Source organism: Sinohyriopsis cumingii, chromosome 7 (assembly GCF_028554795.1).
Source record: "Sinohyriopsis cumingii isolate HCF-2022 chromosome 7, ASM2855479v2, whole genome shotgun sequence".
Taxonomy (NCBI): Eukaryota; Metazoa; Mollusca; class Bivalvia; order Unionida; family Unionidae; genus Sinohyriopsis; species Sinohyriopsis cumingii.
Genome location: NC_142967.1, coordinates 137,601,526 through 137,620,735, shown reverse-complemented (window position 1 = coordinate 137,620,735; position 19,210 = coordinate 137,601,526). Strand labels below are relative to the sequence as shown.

Genomic DNA, 19,210 nt, shown 5'->3' with positions numbered 1-19,210 from the left:
ATTGTATGTGGTTTATGATACACAAGTACATGCAGATGATGTTCGCTACATTATTGGTACCATATATACTCTTTTATAAGTAGTCCAACTGCAAACAACCTGCAACCTGGTCTGCCATTGCATATTGTGTAGGCAGATCAAAGTCTGTGTTTTTTATTTTACTAATTACTGCTAACTGCATATATCCATATCTTCAAATGCCAGTATATAATGGCAGATTTGGATGACTGCAGTTTGCAGTTGGACTTACAAGAGAACATATATAGAATATTGGTGTGGGGGATTTTTTACTTGCATCCCAGTGCTTCTGTTCTTAAAGGTGGATTGAATACATGGTAAAGTTTATGAGATTTTAAATTGTGAATGCATTGTGTTGTAGATTTGGAATTAAGATTTGCTGATTTTTCATGGAATAATTTTGGTCACCCTGCACTAATCATTCATAAATATACACTATCATAAGTACAAGGGGAAACATTATTTTGTAAAATCCATAAAGGACACAACTTTAAATGTGAATGAGTCATGTCTAGATCTGCCCTTACCATATAGAGAAGTACCATAATAAATCAGTCTAAACACTAAATGAGGGAAAAAATTGCAACTGAAGGCTTTGGTAGGAAACTGAGAGCATCGATGCCAATAAGCCAAGCTGAAGACAAAGTATTATTTCCGCTGCCTAAGCAGACTGTCACACAACAGCTGCTTTACAATTTTCCGTGTTTAACTATTTTGATACAATGTTAGGCTAGCAATAGAAGACATACAATATACAATAGCTAGTCTCCCTCCACAGTGAGCATGCAAGTGACAGGGCATAAACATATGTTGTTGTTAGCTGGCAAGATGAATCATAATAAATATACTTACATTTATGCATCTTGAATTTCTTTATAATGTACTTTCTGAGTTCTTCCAATCCAAATTACATGACCCACATGATGGAAAACCTGATACACACCAAAATTGGACTGTAATTTTGACTACATTTCCAACTGAAATCACACTCTCTTTACTGAACTGAAATGACCCAATAAATCCAGTACATCGTAGCAGAAAAGCAGATATGAGTTAGATCAACAGAAAAACAAAATCCCTCTATTCCAGAGAAACTTGAAGTTTTTTCAATGTGTGTTCATTCAAAATATAACTCTGAATTTCAGTTTTAAGTAGACCACAACAAGAATTTTTTAACACTAATGTCGAGTGTATGATGAAGTTCAAAGGTCATTGGGTGCTGCTTCATGCACATTAATATTATTACCGTGTATTAATGAATCTACAATTGTATATTATCTTTAAATACAGCATAAATTAATTTACTTTGTTTTTATAGTATATTCCATTATTATTAAGCCTTAGGTAGGAAAATTAATTGAGTACATAATAAATGGCTTACTGCATTTGTATGGGAAAATATGAACTTGTTTTTTCAGCTAATAATTCATGTGCAGTATTAGTCAGATAAAATTCCTTAATATTTTCCCATACAAATGCAGTAAGCTATAATTATTATTATTTATAATCAAGATTTTTTTTATTGAACAAAATCTTAAAATACACATATATGTTCTCTCCCAAAATTTATGTTCCACACAAGATTACTATATCCTGCTCCATACCATGAATTAAATCATTACTGGCTTAAAAATAATCACTGATTTTAGCTTGTTTTATGCACGATGACAAGACACTGACTTTACTACTGACGGACAGCTTACATATGACTGTCAAACAGGACTGACTCTTTGTTTACCTAACTTGTATAAATTAGGCTAAGAAACAACTGCTCACATTCAGAAACAGTATCTGGATTAACCAGTTGTAGCCAAAAGATTATGTGATGTTGTTGTTGTTGAAGGGTTTAACGCCATTTATCAGCACACGATAGCCTATACATGGTGGCCAGTATTAATGCTGGAGGAAGAACCCGGAAAAACCCCAGAAAGAACCACTGACCCACGAGAAGCTACTGGCAAGCTTTCACACATACCCACATTAGCCGAATCTGAGACTCGAACACACGCAGACAGAGGTGAGATGGCAGTGATCCGTAACGGAGAGCGCTTTAGACCACTCGGCCACTCAGGGCCCCCTGACCAATCTGCAGGCTCATTATGCTATGGCAGATCAAGATTTTTGTTGTTTGCAGTCTGACTAATAAGTGAACAAATAAGGCATATCTATAATGCACCTCATTATGAGGCATTAGTTCACTATAATTCAGTATACTCTGTGGCTTCATTTGACAGCACTGAATGACAGAGTGTTGAACCCAGTAGCATTTGTTTTTGCAAAGATGATCACTCATGACTTGTACTTCACTGATGAATTAATTATTTATCTTGGCAACTCTGGTAGAGAAGTTAGAAGAGGTATTATGCATACAAGAACAGAAACAAAATGTTTTGCATTCCTTGAACTATTGGGTCATGACAGTATAAACAATTAGGCTCATTACTAAGCCAATTCCCAAAATGCCATTACCCAAAGAGTTATGGTACCTTGGTGTTTTTGCTGAAAGGTATGGACTTACCTGTTCCATCATCATTTAATTATGTGCATTTTCTTCAGCTCATGTTTAGGGTAAGAATAGCCAGAAGTTTTAACTGGAACATTAGTTTTAGCTCCAAATCTTGTCAGTTATGCTGTATATATCTGACAATCAGTAACCCACCCACCCATTTTTACTCAGTGTTGTGAAATATTTACTAATTATGTGCTTGTATTATTATCCCAACACTAGTTTTTTGACAAATTTATTAAACTGGTCCCCAGGTCTTAACATGTGGAGAAATATCTAATGTCATGTCAAGTTGTGTTTGGCCTGCTTGTGTTGTCATTGAGGATGTACTATGTATGCATCACCACATTAGGCTATCCCCCAAGCCATATGGGAATTGTGTGTATATATATATATATATGTATGTATATATATATATATATATATATATATATATATATATATATATATATATATATATATATATATATATATATATATATATATATATATATATATATATATATATATATATATATATATATATATATATAGTGATGTTTTACTTATTTTGTGTGATATATGGGTATTTTGGCAAGGTGTTTACATGCATCATTTGCCTGTATTTTCAAACAGAAGCCAAAAACAGTTGTAACATTATCATTCTGTTTTGCTGTGATTAGTACTTTTCCTTGTGTTATTGTCTCTGTAGATAGCCATAATAGATCCATAAAGAAATTAATGGGATGTTTTTCATGGTTTTCTCAATAATGGATCCATAAAGAAATTAATGGGATGTTTTTCATGGTTTTCTCAATAATGGATCCATAAAGAAATTAATGGGATGTTTTTCATGGTTTTCTTGATAATGGATCCATAAAGAAATTAATGGGATGTTTTTCATGGTTTTCTCAATACTCAATACTGGATCCATAAAGAAATTAATGGGATGTTTTTCATGGTTTTCTCAATAATGGATCCATTAGGAAATTAATGGGCTGTTTTTCATGGTTTTCTCAAGATCTTCACTGTTTGCAAGGGACTAGTTTTAGGTGAAATGTCCTATTTCAATACAAATATGACACTGATACTTTTACAATATCATGCTGTTTGAATATGTCTGCAAAAAATCTCTTTTGTAAAAAATGACAAATTTATTAAAAGAAGCATGATACAATCATTTATTTAAATGGCATGTTACATTTTATTTAAATGGCATGTTACATTTTATTTAAATGGCATGTTACATTTTATTTAAATAGCATGTTAAACTTTATTTAAATGGCATGTTACATTTTATTTAAATGGCATGTTATGCTTTATTTAAATGGCATGTTACATTTTATTTAAATGGCATGTTACATTTTATTTAAATGGCATGTTATGCTTTATTTAAATGGTATGTTAAACTTTATTTAAATGGCATGTTACATTTTATTTAAATGGCATGTTACATTTTATTTAAATAACATGTTAAACTTTATTTAAATGGCATGTTACATTTTATTTAAATGGCACGTTACATTTTACAATGTATTTAAATAGCATGTTACACTCTATCATATACTGATTGGTGTGAATATTTTGAACTTGAAATAAAATTTCAAATGAAGAGAAAGAATCATTCTAGGCAATATAAATAGAGACCTTCTCAATGATCAAATAAAAGGGAATTGGATGAATTTTTTGCTTCGTTAGGTATGGAGCAACTAGTAAATGAAGCCACCAGAGTAACATCTACCTCTAAAACACTTATGGATCATATTTATACCAATACAAAAGAAAATGGTTTGGAAGTAATGGTTCCAAAGGTTGGTATAAGTGACCACTTTGCAATTTTTCTAGCATGTAAAGCCAATGGCAAATCAACAACAAATAATATCCATAAATCCATTACTTATAGATCTGTTAAAAACTTTGATACTGTTAAATTCCTAGAAGATCTAAAACAGATTCCATGGAATACAGTCCAGATCTTTGAAGATATTGATGATGTTTTAGATACTTGGACAGATCTGTTCATCAATAAAGTGAACAAACATGCCCCTTTAAAAACACACAGGATAAAGAAAGACTACCAGCCAGGCTGGATCTCCCCAGAAATTTTAGAAGCAATAAAGCAAAGAGACCAACTAAAATCAGTAGGAAATCAAACTGAATATAGAGTTTGGAGAAATAAAGTTAATAAAATGATACATCAAGCCAAACAAGCACACAACAAAAAAGTGCTAGATGAAAACCAAAATAACCTGAAAGCTATCTGGAAAGTGTTTACAGGGTTTGGTGCAGGCAAATGTAAGAGTAAAACTGAAATTTTATCCCTCATTCATGAAGGCATTCATACTGATAATCCAACTGACATTTCAAATATTTGTGTTCAAATTGCTGAAAAACTTGAAGAACCCAGAATCTCATCTGATCATCTGAAACTCGAACATTTTTGTGCTAAAAATACTACCAAACAATTTAAAGTTTGAAATTCATGAAATGAGTCCAGAATCTGTGTTGAAATATATTAAAAAAATGGATGATTGTAAAGCTACAGGATTTGATATGATTGGATCTAGGCTACTAAAGGTAGCTGCACCTGCAATTGTAGAGAATACAGCTTTCATTTGCAATGAAAGTATTAGGTCTAATAAATTTCCACAAACATGGAAAACTGTCAAGGTTACACCATTGCATAAAGCAGGTACAAAAGATGATGTAAATAACTACAGATCCATCTCTATCCTTCCTTATCTCTCCAGATTACTAGAAAAACAAGTACATGATTCTTTTCTCAGCTATTTGAACACTTATAACTTTATTCATGATAATCAGTCTGGTTTTCACCAGAATCACTCCTGTGAAACTGCACTTGTATCTTTGATTGATAAATGGCTGAAAGCATTAGATAAAGGAGAAATGGTAGGCACTATTATGGTTGATTTTTATAAAGCTTTTGATCTTGTAGACCATGAAATTTTGTTTGAAAAACTAAAAATCTATCAATGCAGTGAAAACTCCCAAAACTGGTTTACTTCTTACTTAACCAATAGAGTGCAAAAAGTATTTTTAAATGGTCACCTTTCTGAAAGTAAAAATATTAATTGTGGAGTACCACAAGGCTCTATCCTTGAACCTCTGTTATTCATTCTATTTATCAACAATTTACCTCTTAAGATTGGAACTCCAATTTCTTCCACTGACCTTTATGCAGATGATACTACACTGTCTGAGATGGGTAAAACCAAAATGGTACTTGAAAATAACTTACAAGATACTCTCAACAGACTTCAAGTATTGTGCAAGGAAAACAGTAAGATTGTGAAGACAGAAAAAATGAAAGCCCTACTAGTTACAACACAACGAAAATGAGCAAAGCTAGATAGTGACAAACTCCAGGTTTTATTTGACAGTGTGCGCCTAAGTATGACCTCTCAAGATAGAATTCTTGGTGTATTCATAGAAAACAATCTTACTTGGTCTATTCAAATTAAACATGTTTCAAAAAAGGTTAATTCTTATTTTTGGTTATTGAGGAAAATCAAAACATACATTCCTCTTCAGTATAGGGTTATCTTTTATAAAAGTTATATTCAGCGATATCTGGACTATTGTAATGTAATTTGGGGTAATACCTCTAATTCAAACATGACAACACTTTTAAGACTCCAAAAGAGGGCTTGCCATTTAATTTTAGATCAAAGTATAGACAATTTTCAGGATGCAATGAATAATATAAAGATTTTAACAAAACATGACAGAATATTTCTTAGAAAGGCCAAATTGATATATAAAGTATCCGGAAAAGCCATTCCTGTCTATCTAATGTGTGTGTGTGATTTGGATTTTTAATGTAGCTTTAAAAAAAATTCAGTCATATCGCTACGATGTCTGCAGTGTGGCAGTTTATAGTGATGTCTAGCACTGGGGCATTATGCTGCGGACATGTAGCATGATGTCCCACCCAGTCACATTATCCTGACACCAGGCCGACCAGTCCTAACACTAACCTCTTAATGCTGAGCGCCAAGTGAGGCAGGTGTTAGTACCATTTTTGTAAGTCTTTGGTATGACTCGGCCAGGGATCGAACCCACGACCTCCCACATCCAAGGCAGACGCTCTAACCACTAGGCCACCAGAGCGGTCCTGTCTTTCTAAGCAATATCTTTCACCAAAGAGATGCTGATGGTACTCCAAATTTAAGGTCCATAAGAAGAAAAAATTACATTATACCAAGGCCAAAGAAGGAATTGTTTAAAAACGTTTTCAATATACTGGTCCACTGGTATGGACCAACATTCCCAGTGACATAAAGCAGGTTCCTAGTATTTCTTCTTTTCATAATCAATGTCTTAAATGGATGAAATCTTTAAAAAATTTAACAGTTTTAGTACAAAAAATACTGCCTGCTTTTCTGTAATTTTGCATCATTTTCATAGTTGAATTTTTTAATGTAGGATGATATTTTATATTTTATATATGTTTATGAAAACATATAGAAGGCCTCAAGGTAGATTAGTTCTGTAACTAATTGAGTTACCTTCTCTAAAAGTCTTTGTTATTATTATTATTATTATTATTATTATTATTATCATTATTATTATTATTATTATTATTATTTAAATGGCATGTCACACTTTATTTAAATGGCATGTTGCATTTTATTTAAATTGCATGTTACAATTTATTTAAATAGCATGTTACACTGTATTTAAATTGCATGTTACATTTTATTTAGATGGCATGTTGCATTTTATTTAGAAAGCACGTTACATTATATATAGCATTAAAATGTAACCTGAAAGTGCTAGTCTTTAATTAGAAAAAGCAGATTTTATTTTCATGCCTGTAAAGTATAAAGAAATATTTGTCACTGCCATTTTATTTTTATCGTGTCAGATCTATGACATTCTAAGAAATAAGAGCTGTACTTATTTAATACATTAGTAAACTTTCTTTATCCACAAAATGAGTACTACTGTCTAATTTTGACAGTTCATGGCCTTTTAGGAAATATGACCTTTCTTATTAATTTTTCTTGGAGTTAAATTCTTGCTTCCTTCACAAGCTAGACTGACTGACTTCTCAAGGGGAATTTCTTAGAACCATGAATTCTGTCTGGGAATGCACACACCCTCATTTAGCTTAGCCAATAAGGTTTACTTTCTCTAACTACCAACAAATTTTAACACTCCCATTAAAAATTAGATTAATCCTCTCATCCAACTTGGTTAATACCTATTCTGGAAAATATCATTTTATGACACTGTTTCAAATGGTCCAAAATTTCCCTGAATTTTTGCTCTGGCATGTCTCAACCCTGGCATTCCCTACACTTAACCCTTCATTTACAATTTGTTGGACTGTTATCAAATGAACTGTAATTAATATTCAATTCATGCCCCAAACAGAGCAGATCCCATTCATCACAGTCAAAGATTTATTCTAAGTCTAGCCCATACATCAAACTTGAAGGTCACATGTCAGGATGACCACGACAGAATGTATTGCAAAATGATGTCAACAAAATTTTGCACCATTACTCTATCAAATGATATTAATAATTGATTTTTGTGATTTTCATTTTTAAATTGGTTTTTAGACAGTTCCAACATGAAATGATTAAGAGGGATTGTTCTTTTTTTATTATAATGTCTTCAGCATTTCATGATCATTTTGGTTATAATGATTTTGAAAAACAAGGAAATTACCACCTACATTCATTTGATTAATAGTTGGAATCCAAAATAAAATATTCTCATCACTGTCACCATGTCATTTAGTTAGATTTAGATGTTTCGGTGACTGAGTTCAAGGTGTCTTAAGTGTTTCAGTGACTGAATTCGAAGTGTCTTCAATGCAGCCTGTTGGAGGTGGGGTGGGATGTCAGTAAATACCATGATAGACTCCAGAAACGAGAAACATAAAAATATAATCGGAAAGTTTTATTAAAAAATTATAATTATTGAATTCTATCTGAATGCATGCCACGAATATTCAATTAGGATAATTTGGTATCAATTTCAGTTATGGGGGATTCTATACCCGATTTGCAGTCATTAGATATGTTGAAGCTGGCACTATTGCTACATGCCATGTTATGATTTCACATTTCATTGTGTGAAATACTGATTCTAAATATTGCCTTCTCTCTTGGTGACTATTCTCCTATAGCGTTGTCTGGTTGTGTATAGTGTCCTTGCTTTCAGCTAAGGCATCAAAACCATAGGGCAGCACTGTCAGAGAATAGTTCCCATGGGCAAAGGCACTGTAAGAAAACAGTTTCCAATGGAGAGAGCACTTTACCCAAACAGAAAACAATGTAGGAGAACAGTTCCCAGGAAAAGGGCACTATACCCCACCAGGCAAGACTGTAAGAGGACAGTTTTCAAAGGAGAGAGACAATACCCCTCCAGACAACACTGTATTAGAACCATTCTCTGGGCAGAGGGCACAATACCCCACCAGGCAAGACAGTAAAAGAACAGTCCCCAGGGGTGAATAGAATGATAGAATAGCATCCATAAGTCTTTGTTGAATGTAACTTTGTATTAACTTTTTTATTACATATATCCATGCATCAGAATAGGAAACTGACAGAATACAAAGTTTAATTTTCTTAGGTAATGGCAAATTCAAGCCTTTGAATATATTTACTTTGTTGAATCATATTCTGTTGGAGCACTACTGTCCATCTTTCATGAACCAGTTGGCTGTAATCATTTTACATCACTAGTTTGGTTCAATAATGTTCTTTTTGGCAAACAGTTTTAATGAAAACTGGGGATGTAATTTATGTGACTTAGCCTGTGATGGGCTTAAAGGTTCTTCATTCTGCATCTAGTGATAACATTTTCCCAGGAAATTGACATCATGGCTTTGAAAGACAGTATCTGCTTTTTTTTCATTCACTTCATTAGTAGATACTTTGGGTCAATATTTGTGTTGCTAATGAAGACAGAAATTTCATAAGCAGATTAAAGTGGGTTGCTTTTAATTCTTTTATGGAGTCACAGTGGCTCAGATGTTAGTGTGTTGCCATGCCTTAAAACACCAAAATCAAACCAAATCTTTTGGCTCTAATTAAAAAAAAAAATAACAGTTATCTGAGACCTGTAGACAAGTCTACACAAGATACTAATCTTTAAAGCCATAAATATTATTTTGGCATCAAGTATCAAATTATTTTGCTGATGACATGACTTGCTATTCCTAATTACTGTAATTTGGGCTCAAATGAGAGCAGGTTTTAACAAAAACAATCACAAATTATAAGAGTTTCCAAAGATCTGTTTTGCATTTTGCCAAATAAATCTTACACCCTGGGGGAAATTTTATTCTTTTTTGGTAAGTCTTCAAATATTTAAATAATATAGTATAGTGCTTTGAAAGAACTTTTATTTAGTATGAGGAAATAACAATGAATAATGAAAAGATATTGCTAATACTGATGTAGGAAAAAATCCAGAATGGAGAATAACACATTTTCTGGTACAAATTGATTTTTTTTGCCTGTCCCAGAACTTTATGATGAAACTCTCTTTCACCTAGGTCATATGTCCCAAGATTTAAGAAACCAGATAATTTTGTGTTGAATTTGTGCCTTGAGTTGCTATCATTTATTCTTTTTTTCATCATGAGCAATTTATTAAAGACAAAAATATATCCACAAACTCAGTATTTGTAGCTTATGCATCCATAATGTGTATCACATATATCAGATAACATTTGACATTGTTCATTCACATGAATATAGAAAAATGAATCGTGTTTGGTTGTACTTAAAGGTTTGAACATGTTATCAGACCAAAATCTGGATCCAACAAAATCGCAAACAAGAGAGGGAGCGAGCAGTAACAACTACCATTTACACATGACACCAAGTAAGGTGAAAAATAAGATTACTATTATATCCCCGTTAACTTATGACAGTACATGTATCTCTATAAAAAAATTTGAAAATATATTAACTGAGAGTAAATGACAATCATTTTTCTAGCATGGGTTACATAAAATGAATTATTGCATTGCAGTGTATACTGTTTACCTGACATACATCAATGCCCATTTGTATCAATTATAATTACAGATGGCAAACAAATAGAAGTCAGGGTGGTGAATAAACACAACTGGTAGTGAGCAATAAGCTTATTGTTTGAACTTATCAGATACAAATTTTGAAAATAAATTGAACAATGGAACAGTTTTCAAAGCAACACAATATACTACTTTGTACATGGACATCAGTACCCAGCATCTCCCAGAAGATTTGGAGGAGAAAATAAAATCATTCCATGAATTCATGAAGGCCAATAGAGAAGATGATTTCACTCACCATTAACATGGTTGAAACTCCACTGAACATTGATCTCATTCCTGGACAGACTGTAGATAAGAAGGAAGTCAAAAGCATGGAAATTTGCATGACTGGTGCAAATAAAAAAATCTAACTTTTAGTCCTTGCAGTTTCTGCAGCAGTAGATGTGTTGCCTCCAATGGTAATTTTTTATGGTGCGAGGGAGCCAAATAATATTCATGCACTGAAAGTATGGATTGTATGTGTGCAGTTGGGTTTATGAGGTGATGATACAGTGGATTAAGGAGTTTTATCTCGAGTAAACATGTTTATATTTTAAGTTTGAGTGCATTTTCTGACATGTAGTTTTCAAAATGATTTAAACAGTGTCCCACAACTTACAACTAAAAAAAATTGATGCGTCCCAGAATGTATAATGAAAAAAAAATTACTTAAAAAATTAATTTATGGTGTCCCAAGAAATATGGTGTCCCAACATATATGGTAAATACAGAATTCTTAATAGTAAACACTCTGGGATAATCATTCAATTATATTTTATTATCTTATAAGTCCAGGAGATAAACTTTCACTGCTTCTGCCTTATGCTTTGTAGCTATCAAGTCTTTAAACAACTGGGCAAACATAATGATCAAGGACTGCTCCGTTGGCCTAGTAGTTAGAGCGTCTGCCTTGGAAGCAGGAGGTCATGGGCATTAACCCTGGCCAAGTCATACCAAAGACTTACAAAAATTGTACTAACAGCTGCCTCACTAGGCACTCAGCATTAAGAAGTTTGTGTTAGGACTGGTCAGCCTGGTGTCAGGATAATGTGACTGGGTGGGACATCATGCTACATGTCTGTGGCATGATGCCCCAGTGCCAGACATCACTATAAACTGCCACACTGCAGACATCGTAGCAATATGACTGAAAAATTGTTAAAGCTATGTTAAAAATCCTAATCACACACACACACATACACACACACACACACATAATGACCAAACTTATTTGACAACACATGTTGATAGTCTAACAAAGAAACAATATGCAAACTCCACCTAGCCACCCTGAAATCAAAATTAGTCTGCATCACATGACAAGGAAACTATTTATAATCTAGACCTCTTGACCTTGAGTTTACTTTGTTATGGTATTTATTTACATAATGGAAGATGATTTTATATAATGATGTTTGGGATAGCCTGTGACAGAGTGTATATGCTATTGAAAACCATTGATCTTCTAGATGTGTCTGATGATTTCCGGATCCCTGATACATACTGCATGCCATTAAGAGTTTTTAAGAACTTCATTTAAGTGCATTTCGTGTCTTTTCAGGTCAGATAATTTTCTGGATCTGCAGATATTAGATTAGGACAAGTTTTCATTGATTGGCCAATTCATAAATTAAGGTAGGCTGAAACCCTTGTTGCTTGTTACTTGTACAAAACATATTTTTGTGGCTATCTGACACACACATGCATGCACACACACACACACACACACAAAAAGACACACACATGCACACACACATACACACACACACACACACACACACAATTGAAGCACATAAAGTTTGGAATGGAGAAAATTGATACATAAAGATGAAAAATTAATTGTATATGTACACATATTGGGATTGCCATGAATCATTTATTCTGACATTATAGTGTTTTCAGAATTTGGGAAGGACCTGGTTACCAAAAATTTGGTGCCTTTAAATTTCTATGGCTATTTTAAATAGATTTCAGAAGAATAACATTGGTACTTTAGAAATGTATCATGACTGGAATGAATAAAACTGCTTGAAACAGAGTTGTTTCTGTGTTTCCAGTCCCTGTAATGAATCCAAGTTAAAGGCTTTTCTCTTACATGCTTATAACTGATAAAAACTTTAAGGTATGTGCTAACAATGAACCAGTAAGAAATTTAAAAAATGCTATCTCACGTACTTCACTTGTATGTGGTATCCAAAAGTCACTTTAGGAAGAAATAAAGGTCATTAATACAATGATATACCTTTTACGAGTGTTAATGGAACTGGCAAAGCTGAATGCACACAAAAAGTTTCATCACAACACATGTATCATCTACTACATAACATGCAGTGTAACTTGATACAATTGATCATTCATCGGTTGCATGGAATTTTGCACATGCAATATATGTACCTAAGAGTTTCCAGTGGTTTTTAGTGAAGTAATTGTGATCACTGAATAAAGCTAACTTCCCAATATATGTAGACAATCTTTTGTACATTTTATTTCCCCTAATTTTGGCTGCTGACGTTTGCAAAAGATTTGCACAACTGGCTTTATCAAACATTTAACTTCAGGTTTTTTTATCATCATTATCAAAGCAGTGACAGTATTTTCATTTTCGAAACAGTGTCTTTATTATTGAAAATATAGTAGCAATCATGTGTCATGATAATTTCAATATGCTGTATGCATGAGACTTTCATATAACATGTAACACCACAGTTATTACTGTGGAATGCTGAAAACTGCATTGTTCACCTTAGTATAATCTTGCCAAATGCATTTTGTATCAGGCACCAAAAAATGTGTTTCCAGTCAACTGACTGTCCCTGATTTTTGGTGCTAACCCTAGCACTTACCCCTCCCCCATACAAAATTGAAAAATAAATAAATACATGTAAATAAATAAAATAAATTCCAAAATTGATTTGTCCATCTATTTGAGCTGGTTTGCCCAGTATTTGAAGTTCTTAGTATATTATATACATATTAATTATTATAATATACATAAATTTTAAGAAAGAAAAAAACAACTTCCTACCTACCCTGATTTTAAAAGCAGTGCTGCATGAAATGCACATATTTTTTTTGGCCTAATTTTTATCGTAACTAGAAGTTAATAGAAGCATCACATTGCGTAATTGTAAAATATCACGTTTTAATGGTAAGTGCTTGAATATGGCAGTTGATTTACAAGTCTATGGCATGATCAGATTCATTGTTGTTAAAGTTGCAATTTTCATTGCACTCTCATCAGATCAATTGTGTGTGATTTTCACATGCTCTTTTTTGAAACAGGAATTCATTTAATTTGAAGGGAAATTCAAGCTGTTTTTGTATTATGGAGAAACACTGAACAACAGTGTAAAATTTTTACAGACTGGAGTATTGTAATTTTATAGTATGATTCACCGCAAAATAAATTCAAATGATTTACATCATTTTAAATTACATAATACATTGCTACAATAGGCAGAAGAACAGCAAGTTATTGAACAATTGACAGAAATTAAGGGATTAACTCCTCAAACTGTTGCTCCAAAACTGCATTTGCTTTACAAGAACCAGTGATAGAAAACAACTTTAATGAACTGAAAAAGTTCTGCAGCAGCAAAATCTCTAAACAGGTATGTTTCTCTATCCCACCAGTATAAAAAATCTTTAACTTAAAAATGTCTCAGTGAATTGATACCAAGAAAGCTACAGGACTTGATCAGATTGGTCCATGACTCATTAAATCTTCTGCCTCTACTATTTTAAATAGTATGACATTCATAATCAATTTAAGTATTGCAACCTCATCTGTCCCCAAAATATGGAAAACTGCAAAAGTAACTCCTTCTCACAAATCTGGTTCTAAGGATAATGCTGATAACTACTGGCCAATCTCAATACTACCAAACTTGTCAAAATTGATTGAAAAACATGTCCATGTCATATTTAATGAAACACTTGCTGTTACACCCTAATCAATCAGGCTTTAGACAGAAACATTCATGTGAGACTGCCTTGATCTCCCTAACTGATAAATGGCTTCAAGCACTTGACCAAGGTAGAATAATAGGAACTGTATTTGTAGATTTCAGGAAAGCTTTTGACATTGTGGATCATGAAATCCTTTTAAAGAAACTAAAATTTGACCTTTGTGATGAAAGCAGTTAGATGGTTTACTTCACACTTAAGTGAGAGAACACAATATGTTTATATAAATAATGTTCTGTCTGAACTTGGAACAATTAGATATGGAGTACCATAAGGCTCAATTCTTGGTCCATTACTATTTATTTTATTTATTAATGACCTACCACTTTTACTAAGGGACTCAATATCATCTACAGATCGCTATGCAGATGACACAGCATTGTCATGTATCCAAAACACAAAGCATGAACTTGAAAGTTCTTTACAGGATGCTCTAAACAAACTGGAAAACTGGTGCACATGCAATGGCATGGTGGTAAATACTGGTAAAACTAAAATATTACTTATCTCAACACAGCAAAAAAGGACAAATCTTGATAGTGATAAACTATGTCTGACATGGAAAGATAAAAATTTGCAAATGGTCTGTCATGATAGACTACTTGGTGTTTTGGTAGATAATAACCTATCATGGACTGAACATATCAAACATATCAGTAAAAAAGTAAATTCAAGTTTATGGCTTCTCAGTAGGATAAGACATTTTCTCCCTGAAAGGCACAGAAAACTATTTTATAACAGTTATATACAACCCTATTTAGACTACTGTAGTACAGTATGGGGTAATTCAAATGATAAAAACAGCAAAGCTGGCACATCTTCAAAAAAGAGCATTTGGGCTAATATCAATCCGAAAGAAAGCAAGGAAAGATTAGCTGGTAAGTTAAAAATATTACCTATTAAAGACCAAATCCATTTGAGAAAAGTCAAATTAATGTAAATGATATGCAATAATAGTGCTCCTGAATATTTACAATCACTATTCCAGTATAGGCTACCTGGCAATACTCCCCACATGCAATCCATGTGTACCAAACAGTATAAAATCCCCAAACGAAATAAGGAATTATTTTTTAAAAAGTTTCCAATACTCTGGAACTTTGCTCTGGAATAGTATTCCAGTTGAGATTAGAAATGCCCACTATATTTCCTTCTTCTTAGATGCAGCTAAAATAAATAAATTCCTTTGTATGAGGGCATCAAGGTAGATTAGGTCTTAGTTAATTGTGTTACACTATTTAAATAAAGTAATTATTATTATTACTATTATTATTGTTATTATTATTATTTTTATTATTATTTTTTTATATTATTATTATTATTATTACTACTATTATTATTTTTATTGTTGTTGTTGTTATTATTATTATTATTATTATTATTATTATTATTATTATTACTACTGTACCTCTGCTGAACTTGACAACTGAGGAGGGACACGAGGTTACATGTACATACAGTCTGAGTTCTGGCAGTGTTCACCCATGTATTCAAACATTAATAATTTTGCCATTTAGATGACACACATCAATACTTAATGTGGATAATTGATTCAAAATGAAATTTACCTTATCAAGGCTACTTTAGTCTTCAGTGGCCTTGGGTAATCATTAGTCTTTTGTCTCTTTGTTCATTATGTGTTTCAATATGTATCATATATTAAATTGTGTATTGTGATATGTATTGATACATGGTATGTGTGCATGATTTCACTGCTAACTTCAACCAGGCTGTATATTCTCAAAATTTCTTCAGCAAGAATTTGATGCTTAAGTTCAAGCCCAAGAGAACTGCAGTGGCTCAGTGATTAGTATGCTAGACCTGCAATCAAAAGGGTTTGAATCATACTGTCAGACAGCTTAGTGTATGCTAGCATGTTCTTGCACTGTACTTCATTTGCCACAAACTTGTGTTTCTGTGCCATAAAACACCAAACCATCCCAAACCAAGCCAAATCCCCAGAACTTTGTCAGCCTTGAAATTTATATAGAATCATAAAATGAATCATAAAATGTATCATGAAATGTATTGTAAAATGTATCATAAAATGTATCATAAAATGTTCAGGATTTAATGAACTAGAATCCTTCTCATGGGCAGCTAAATCTCAATGAGACATGGAAATATTCCATGTACTATGTCTGCTTTTGTACGTTTGTTTTTTAGTTTTGTGCTAATGTTTTGAGAATGCATTGTGCAGGACAAGGAACCAACTGGATGGCTACTTTGGTTAGATTTTTTTATGGTTGTGTCATATCATATGTCAGACTGAAGTATATATTTGGTCAAACTGAGGCAGATGGTGGACACTGGAGTCCTTCATATTTTGCAGTATTTTTTTTATTTTTTTATATATAGTTGAAGAAGATCATGGTTTCTGGTGATCTGGTTGAATATGTCATAAATCACAACCAGGTATCCTTAAATTTTCTTACTTGTGCAGTGTAACACTGTGTGTGTCAGCCTTAAAGTATACCCATAACGCTGTAACAGTTGGAGAGATTTTGATGAAACTTTGCCTAAGTATTACTCTAACCATGACCCTGACTGAAGGTCAAGGTCATAACAGGGTAAGATATAATTCTTTGAATTGTATGCTTGTTCAGAGTATAAATTTTGGATCACTGAAATTATTTTAATGTTACTTTGCCGGTTTTATTTATGTTTATAGATGGTGCATAGAATACTCTTGACATGCATTGTCTTGTGGTCAAGGTCAAAGCAATAGAAAATTTTATTCTGTGACTTTTATGCTTGTTCAGAGTGTATGTTTTGAACTGCTGAAGATATTTTAGTGAAACTTAAAATACATTAATATCATGTTGAAACAGTGTGTCACATACCATTGCCACCCGATCTGCTGCAGTGTGCAGGTCACAGCAAGGGGAAAATGTAATTCCAACTTGTACCCCTTGCTGGAGCATTACTTTTCAGCCAGTGGTGATAATATAATGAAACTTTAAGAAGCTATATATTATGGATGGATATTATGCCACATACCATTTGCATTGCCGCACACAGCAAGGGAAAATGTGCCTTCAGATCAGGGTCTGTGTTGTTTGTTTTACCAATTACTAACAAACTGCACAGACCCAGATCCGCTGGCACATTAAGCAATGGCAGATCTGGGTTTGTGCAGTTTGCAGTTGGACTTGACTTATAAACTAGTATATATGGGATATTTTGATGAAACTATCTGTTTCCACCTTTTCATACTTTTATCAAGCCCCTAGCTCAGGTCAAGGTCATTAGTTGGTAACAGGTCACAAGATGGGTGTATCCTGTGCCATTTGCAGTACTTGTGTTTTAGTCAATACAAAAATTGCATTTGAAATTATTCTTTTTTTGCAATTAGTTGTTAAGTCCCTAGCTCAGAAGTTAAGGTCATTAGTTGGGTAAAGGTCACAGAATGTATCGTGTGTCATTTGCAGTTCCAATACTCATGTTTTATTCAACACAGCAATTAGATTTGAATTGATTCGTTTTCAGTTTATTGTGGTTTCTGTCATGGTGAAGTTTTAAATGCCTCTGATATTGTCCTGTCTAAAAGTTATTGTTAGCTTGTCGCTCAAAATTGTTCTTCTTTTCCAAAACCTTTCATGCATGACACTAATTGTATTTGTATTGATTAGAGTGACAACCCACTCCACAAATTTAAATTTGTTACTTTGGCTGCAGAGAATGTTTTAAATAATTAAGTTTGTATTTTTTGGTATAAAAATAATGCTTGTGCTTTAGCCGTCTCTAGGACTTAGAGACATTGGAAGCTTGAATACAATTGGCCAAGCAATTTTAAGAACATTGATTGGGGGTGGGGGTGCAGAGTTTGGAGGAAATTTTCCAAAACATTTGTTTATCCCATGAGATGAATGCACTTGTCCCATTAATTAAAAAACCACTCATCCCATCAGTGTAGAAACCACTCATCCCATCAGTGTAGAAACCACTTGTCCCATTAGTGTGGAAACCACTCATCCCATCAGTGTAGAAACCACTCATCCCATCAGTGTAGAAACCACTTGTCCCATTAGTGTAGACACTAATTGTCCCATCAGTGTAGACACTAATTGTCCCATCAGTGTAGACACAAATTGTCCCATCAGTGTCTTTATTCATCTTTAAATAGAACAGTATCACTACATACATGTATATATATATATATATATATATATATATATATATATATATATATATATATATATATATATATATATATATATATATATATATATATATATATATATATATATATATATATATATACTGAAGGTCCTCCATGATGACATGAAAATGCAGTAAGGAATGAAGCATGAATATAATGTTGATATTTTGCTGAATTAAAACAAAATTCTATGCATGAACCAGCACATGGGTATTTAGAAAATGTTGCAGGGAAAATAAATTTCCGAACATTTTGACATTAAAAAAATAATCTTCATTAGGGGATAGTAAAAAACAAATACAGAGGCAAGCAATAACAAAAAAAGATACATGTAGAACAATCAATATCTACATTCTTGCACTAAGTTTTAAACTGAGGAAGAACAATATAAAAGTAATAAGTACCCATCTAGGAAGGCATCTAATAATTATGAAGGTGGCAAATGAGCTTTCATCAAGCCATTATCTCACCAGTGATATGTTGTTTGGAGTGACCTGGTTATCTACATTAT

General features: G+C 32.9%; 1 protein-coding gene across 3 annotated transcripts in view; it reads left to right on the top strand.

Moving 5' to 3' along the window:
* The window catches only part of LOC149796222 (neuroglian-like), a 389,784-nt gene that overhangs the window by 113,789 nt on the left and 256,785 nt on the right, over nucleotides 1–19,210 (top strand). For all 3 annotated transcript variants that reach the window (XM_089966180.1, XM_089966179.1, XM_089966182.1), the window contains exon 2: nucleotides 12,133–12,206. The gene's annotated coding sequence lies outside the window, so the exon portion shown is untranslated. The remainder of the gene's footprint in view (nucleotides 1–12,132; nucleotides 12,207–19,210) is intronic.